Genomic DNA, 7,758 nt, shown 5'->3' with positions numbered 1-7,758 from the left:
CTCTAGAGGTTTTACAATCTTCCTCTAGCATAATGCGATGCATGCAGGTAGAAGGACTTATTCCTTTTAGGTTAGCGATGTTGTAGCCTAACGAAGTTGGATATTTTCTTAAGACATCTAGTAACTTTTCAGTTTCCATCTGTCCTAAGTCAGCATTGACTATTACTGGTCTTTTGAGTTCGGTGTCTAGGAATTTGTATCTTAGGTTCTTTGGTAGTGTTTTTAATTCTAAGTCTGGTTTCTTCGGGCATGGCATGTGGTTGGGTGTAACTGCTAAGCATTCGCTTAGACTGTCATTTTGGTATGGTTCACGCCAATTATCATCTTCAAAGATTGGAGGGATTTGGATTTTCATTATATCATAATATATGGTTTCTTGCATCTCCATCTCTCTTACGCACTCGTCTATGACATCAAGTAGATAACAAGTATCGTTTATAGTTGGCGCTTGTAAGAATTGTGTCAAGATGAATTCAACCTTTTCTTCTCCAACTTCGAATGTTAGCTTACCTCTTTTCACGTCTATTATGGCTCCGGCGGTAGCTAAGAATGGTCTTCCTAATATAATAGGTGTACTGGCATCTTCTTTGATGTCCATGATTATGAAGTCTGTAGGAATGTAGAATTGTCCTACACGTACTAGGACATTCTCTAGTATACCGACATGATATTTGATTGAGCAGTCAGCTAGTTGAACAGACATCTTGGATGGTCTTAATTCTCCCATGTTGAACCTTTTACAGATGGTTAAGGGCATTATACTAATGTTGGCTCCTAAGTCGCATAGAGCTTTGTCTATGACGAACTTTCCAATGACACAGGGTATTCAGAAACTACCTGGGTCTTTTAGTTTATGAGGTATGTTGTTTTAGATTATTGCGCTACACTCAGCAGTAAGTGTAACTGTTTCATTATCCTCGATCTTTTTCTTATTGGATAAGATCTCTTTAAGAAATTTGGCATATGAGGGCATTTGTGTGATGGCTTCTGTAAAGGGAATTGTAATATTCAGTTGCTTCAGAAGTTCAACAAATTTCCTAAATTGCCCTGCAGTTTTAGAATTTGCGAGTCTTTGAGGATACATAATGAGTGGTTTATAAGGCGGTGGAGGCACATAAGGTTTTTCTTTCTCTTCAGCCTCTTGGGTATTATCTTCCTTCTCCTTCAGTTCACTTACCTTCTCAGTTGTTATTTTGTCTGGTTTTTGGTACATGGCAGGATTTTGGAGTCTTGGATCTACGGGTCCATCTAGTTCTTTTCCACTCCTCAATATAATGGCATTTGCATGTCCTTTTGGATTAGGTTGCGGCTGTCCAGGAAATGTGCCAGCGGGAGCAGCAGTAGATGCTTGTTGTTGAGCCACTTGTGAAATCTGTGTTTCAAGCATTTTGTTGTGGGTGGCTAAGGCGTCTACTTTGCTCACTAATTGTTTAAGTTGCTCACTAGTATGTATGTTTTGGTTCAAGAAGTCTTTGTTTGTTTGAGCTTGGGTAGCTATGAAGTTTTCCATCATTAGTTCAAGGTTGGACTTTCTAGGCATGTTAGGAGCATCATTAGTTGGCTTTTGATATCCAGGTGGAACAGCGGGTGCTTGGCCAGGTGCATACAAGGCGTTGTTGTTCTTATACGAAAAGTTAGGATGATTTTTCCAACCTGGGTTATAGGTATTCGAATAAGGATTTCCTTGTTCGTAATTTACTTGATCAGTGGGGACTCCTACCAATATTTGACATTCTGGTGTAGTGTGTCCAAGAGTTCCACATAACTCACAGTTTGGAGTCACGGCAGCCACAGTGGCTCTGGGTGGTATGGTCAAGTTGTCTAACTTTTGAACAAAGGCATCTACCTTTGCATGGACGTGGTCTAGGCTAATGATTTCGTACATTCCACCTTTTGTTTGGGACTTTTCTATTGGAGTTCTTTCACCTTCCCATTGGTAATGGTTTTGGGCCATGTTTTCAATGAGTTGATAGGCTTTATGGCTTGTCCATAAGTGCACCGCCCGCGGCAGCGTCTACTGTCACTCTTGTGTTATATAGAAGCCCATTGTAAAATGTGTGAATGATCACCCAGTCTTTGAGACCGTGATGTGGACATATCCTCATCATGTCTTTATATCTCTCCCATGCATCGTAGAGAGATTCTACATCTTTTTATCGAAAACCGTTGATTTGAGCTCTCAGCATAGCAGTTTTGCTTGGAGGAAAATATCGGGATAAGAAAACGTTCTTCAGTTCTTCCCATGTTGTAACTGAGTTGGATGGCAAGGATTGAAACCAAGCCCAAGCTCTGTCTCTTAGAGATAAAGGAAAGAGACGTAGTCTTATCGCATCTTAAGATACACCATTTGCCTTCACAATGTCTGTGTACTACACAAACTTGGTCAAATGTTCATTAGGGTCGTCCGTAGGATTTCCAGCAAATTGATGTTGTTGGACGGATGATAATGAGGGTTTTAACTCAAAATCGTTTCGATTGATAATAGGGGAAGCAATGATGTTGTGAGGTTCTTGTTGGGACGGGGTAACGTAGAAGTTAAGAGGACGATTTTGTGGTTCCACTGTAGCCATGGTTGGTTTTTCAACTGGTTCAGCAGTAGGAAAGAAGATATCGGGAATATTGTACCTTCGTTGGTACTCTAGTATTCGGCATCCTAAATATAATAAACGCTCTAATTCTGCGATTGGTGGTGCTAAGTTGTCGCCTTGTGAGCGAGTACTTGGCATACAATCGGGGGAAGTAAGGGAAAGGAGATTAGTTTTTTTTACCTTAGTCTATACTGTACAACGAAAGAATATCACACTATTTGACTAAATCAGGTCCCCGGCAACGGCGCCAAAAACTTGATACGTCTCATGACTGTATATAGAATATAGTTTATCGGGTACTTGACTGCAAGTGCACAGTCTAGTCGTTTTAGTTTTAAAAGATATTGAACCCACAGGGACCGATGGTCAAACTAATGCTATCGATGTTACTATGTTTAGCTAAGGAAATGATTTTTAGAGGTTTGGTTGTACAAAAATTAAATCTAAGGGAAGTTAAGTTTTAAGAAAATATTAATAGGGGGATATCAGTATGCAACGCATTAATCGTCAGGGATTCGATAAGTCACCGATGTATATTTTAAGTACCAAATATCTTTCAGTAGAAAATACTTATTTAAAAGGCTTTATCTCACACTCTCGTGATTGTTGATTCGGACTATACCTTTAAGTCAGCATGTACGCTCTCGCTGTCCCATTTGAAGTTAAAAATACTTTTTGAAAATAAATAAGTTCTAATTGCTTTTAAAGTGCTCTCACTATTTTTAAAAGCAATGCCTAGTTTTAACTATCCAGTTTGACCCTCACGCTCTCGCGATTGTCGGTTCTCACCTTAGTTAATTTCCTACTCTCGTGGCAAAATCGTATTAAATAGCTTCTCACTCTTGTGACAAAGTTAATTAAATTTACATTAAAAACCACAGCCAAAAAGAATGTTTGAGAAAAGGAGTTTTACACTGATTATTATTAAATCCTGTCTAATTAATTTGTTTACATACCGATACCGGTAGTTTAGCCGGACATGTTAAATAACGCAAGCACAGACGAACATAAACAGATCAACAATAAAGCAAACATGATTATAATAATAATAAATTAATAACAATAGTAATTGAATAAAAACCTGGAAATTGGATTAATAGAATATGCCGAATCTTGAAGTACTTGAGCAGTCCTCCACAGGTCGATAGGATTCTGCTTCTTGGAAATAATTGCTTAAACTAAATTAAATAAATTGCAGTAGTTCCCCAGTGTAGGAAACTACTACTTTGGCTAAATTAAAAAACGGAAAGGGAAAGGGAAAATCAAAGCTCTGAACGGAACAGTAAACAAATTGCGGTAAAATAAAACAATGTTGCTGAAGAAAAATAAAAGAAAAACAGAATTGCTGTGGAAAATAAAATGCAGAGAAAGGTCTTGAAAGTTGGCTTCAGAGAGGAAAATTAAGCGTGCCCGTAGGTTTCCAACTTTCATCCTTTTATATTCTCCATTTGGTCTTGGCAGTTGAGAGAAATAAGGGTGACTTGGTTGAGTGAGAAATCCACGGGAAAGTGGGTTGAGTAACGAGAAATAAGGGCATGTGGATCACTTCTGTTGACAAATTCAATATGCTTCTTTTTGGCCTTGTGACAGTCGTGGTGGGCTTGTGACGGTCGTGACACCCAGGGCGTGACGGTCGTGACACCCAGGGCGTGACGGTCGTGACAAGGTTTATGACGGTCATCATATGCACATGATTTGTATTTTCTGCTTTTCTGCTGTTTTCTCTTCTGTTTCTTCTTCTTTTCCTTCCTTTTCTATACTTTGCTCATTTAAACATGGGAATTGATATACTTGTAAAAATAACTCGAACACTTGCGAAATAATCGGAATATAAATGAAAGTGGTACGATTTTTTAGTGTAAATCGAGACAAATATACAATGTATTTTCGCGTTATCAATAGGATTCCCATGTTGAATCACTTGCAGCAGGGTTTGCAGAAGAATGACTGACATTCGTTGATGTCTCCAAATGCCTCTTAAATTTAGAATCAAAAACTGTTAGAACCTTACCAAGGTCAAGAGAGGATTGAGTTAGTATTTTTGGATATTTAATGGTGAGGTTGATTCTGGACTTGTCAAGGTCAGGACCAAAAACGGAGGGATGTGATGGTTGAATAATGGGGGATGATTCTGGTGAGGTGATTGTTAGCTCAAAGTCAAACATTCCTTCAGGAGTTCCTTCAGAAACATGTTCATCAGAAGCACTTCTAGCAAGACATGTTCTAGGTGTTGTAACATTTGGATTACTTGGTTGGGGAGCAAAAATAGTTGGTGGTGGTGAGATGGGTGTAGTTTGTAACTGTGGATGTGATAATGGAGGTGGTATCAATTGTTGTACTAAAACATGAGCAGAAACTAGAGGAGTTTCTGTGACAGATGTTGCTAAAGTTAGAGTAGATTTTAGTGGTGGAATTTCTATGACAGGTGTTGATATTTGTGGATTTATGTCTGGTGGTGGTAATTGAATTGGTTCATAAATGGTAGATTGAGATGGAGGTGTAAGTGGTAAGATTCTAGATGGAACTGAAACAGAATCTAAAGAAGTATCAGCAAAAGGAAACTTGCTGGAATATTTTGAAAATGAACGACCTTAGACGTATCCTTCATAATCATAGCCTTTTGGCGCTCACTTAGAGGCATCTCATCTTCGTCCTGAAAGATAACAAGCTTCTTCTTCTTCTGAGCTCCGGAAGATCCTTCGCCTCTAAACTCTTTCTTCCTTTTACCATGGACATCTGGGTACGTTTCTGGGAGGTTAAAGGGATCCACCAATGGGTCAATTCCATCCTTCAGAGAGCTTCCCAGATAAGCCATCAGAACCTGTGGAGGATCAACTTTGGTGAAGATAGGGTAGTCATCAATTGGATTTCTTGTACCGTAGATATCATCCTTGGTCAAAACAATTTATGGTCTTCGAAATTTGGAGATAAGACCCATACTCTTAAGATTCTTTCCCTAGAAGACTTTCCCAACATCTTTTACCAGTTCTTCTGTCAAGCCACTGACCAGAAGATCATCCATCACACCACTCTCCACCGGAATATCTGAGATAAATCTGCAATTTGGTATGAACTTGCTTATGGCCTTCTTGGATGGTCCACCAGTTCTGGATTCTCTGATAGAATCCTTGATGAACTTGAATAGAAGTGATGGCAGTCCCATATTAACTACCTTCTCCAGAAGAAATAGCATGATTTTTTGACATGTATTGATGTAGTCAGAACTGCTTATACTTGGCTTGTGATTGATGCACCCCATTATGATCTTGAACCATACCCTTAAATTACTTATTAAGTCCTTGACACTAGGACCCTTTTCATAAGCAAAGTTTGTCCCTTCTTTGAAAATGACTGGAGAGATATCAGTGTCCCTCTTAGCGGTGATGGTTTCATTGTGAACCCTTTTTCCTTTGCCATCATGACCAATAAGGTCCTCCATGGACTTCTCAGTGATGATAATCTTCTTGTTCATGACATAGGAGGTTATGGTTTCCCTTTCAGCAGTAGCATGAACCCAAAATTGTTTAACCAACGTTTCTCGAAGAAAGTGCTACATCCTTAAACATCCAACGTTTCTGTGAAATCAAAACCATTATCCTTTAGGTTTTTGAAATCTATTATGGTTTCACATAGAACAATCAGCTCATTGATAGGAGTGTGGAGAGTTAACTCATGAATTCCTTCCAGCATGTTGCTTTCAGTAGCCTTTGAAGATTGTTCAGCCATTGATGATTGTTGATGTTCAGCCATTGGTGATGAGAGTGGAGATGAAGCTAAAGATGAATAACAATTTAAGAGAGAGAATAGACTTTGTTTAAGGTTTAAAAACTTTAAAGTGTGGTAGAAATGTGTATGTAGTGTGAAAATGTGGGTGAACTGGGTTGAAATAGAAATTTTTTGCAATTATGACAGAAAGGAGTGCGCAGTCATGGGGGGAAGTGTAAAGGTTTATACCTAATTCTAAGAATTGTTAAACCCAATGTATCATGCTTTAATCATGCATGCTCAGAAAGTGGGACAAATGTCTCCACTAAGAACCACACAAAATCAAACGACAAGACAACCATTAAATGCAACAATTATTCAGAATCAGGAAGACAAATCGATAAGATTACTTCTGATCAGGACCTTTCTAATTCATGAAAACTTCCTTACTTCAGAAAGCTTCAAGTTTTAGAGTCATAAAGCATAACAATCTCATAATCTAATCTAGATTTTTAAAGACTTTACATTCTGAATCACATCTTTTCATTCTGGACATGGTTTCATAAATAGATTTTTCAAAATGAATATGGATCTATCTTCAGCAAGGAGTTTTATAAAGATATCAATACATTGTTGGTATGTATCAACAAATTTTAAGTGAAAAATTCCCTTATGGACATAGTCACGTAAAAAAATGATGTTTTATTTCAATATGCTTAGCCCTAGAATGCAAGATAGGATTCTTAGATAAATAGATAGCCGAAGTATCATCACAGAGAATAGGAATGTTACTCGCAGATATTTGATAATCTTCCAGCTAACTCTTCATCCAGAGTATCTGAATGTTTCATCCAAAAGCTATGATGTATTCAGCTTCAGCTGTTGATAGCACAATTATTTACTGTCTCTTGCTAGACCATGAGATTAAGTTATCTCCCAGAAATTGGCAACTTCCAGAATTACTTTTTCTTTCAATTTTATCTCCAGCATAGTCAGCATCACAATAGCCTACTAATTTATACACACTCAATTTTCTATAAAATAAACCAAGATTAGTAGTACCTATAAGATACCAAGAGATTCTCTTAACAGCAGATAAGTGAGTTTCCCTAGGATCTGATTGGAAGCGAGCACATAAGCATACGCTAAATAAGATATCGAGTCTAGAAGTTGTTAGATATAGAAGAGAACCTATCATACCTCTGAAAATCTTCTGATTTACCTTACTACTTACCTCTTCTTTTTCCAAAATGCATGTAGGATACATAGGAGTCTTTGCTAGCTTACATTCTGATATGTTGAATTTCTTCAGAAGTTCCTTTGTATATTTTCTTTGATGAATATATGTGCCTTCTGGTCTTTGATTAATTTGGATTCCCATAAAGAACTTTAGTTATCCCATCAGACTCATTTCGAATTCTGCCTGCATAGACTTAGCAAAATCCTTGCATAATGACGCATTAGT

General features: G+C 37.9%; 1 non-coding gene across 1 annotated transcript; it reads left to right on the top strand.

Moving 5' to 3' along the window:
* Nucleotides 1-2,079: 2,079 nt before the first annotated feature.
* LOC127088407 (small nucleolar RNA R71) lies at nt 2,080-2,186 on the top strand. Its single transcript, XR_007790245.1, has one exon. It is a non-coding gene; the product is annotated as a small nucleolar RNA R71 (small nucleolar RNA).
* The last annotated feature ends 5,572 nt before the right edge of the window (nt 2,187-7,758 follow it).

This window comes from Lathyrus oleraceus, chromosome 5 (genome assembly GCF_024323335.1).
Source record: "Lathyrus oleraceus cultivar Zhongwan6 chromosome 5, CAAS_Psat_ZW6_1.0, whole genome shotgun sequence".
In the NCBI taxonomy this organism is placed as follows: domain Eukaryota; kingdom Viridiplantae; phylum Streptophyta; class Magnoliopsida; order Fabales; family Fabaceae; genus Lathyrus; species Lathyrus oleraceus.
This window is presented reverse-complemented; position numbering and strand designations above follow the sequence as displayed.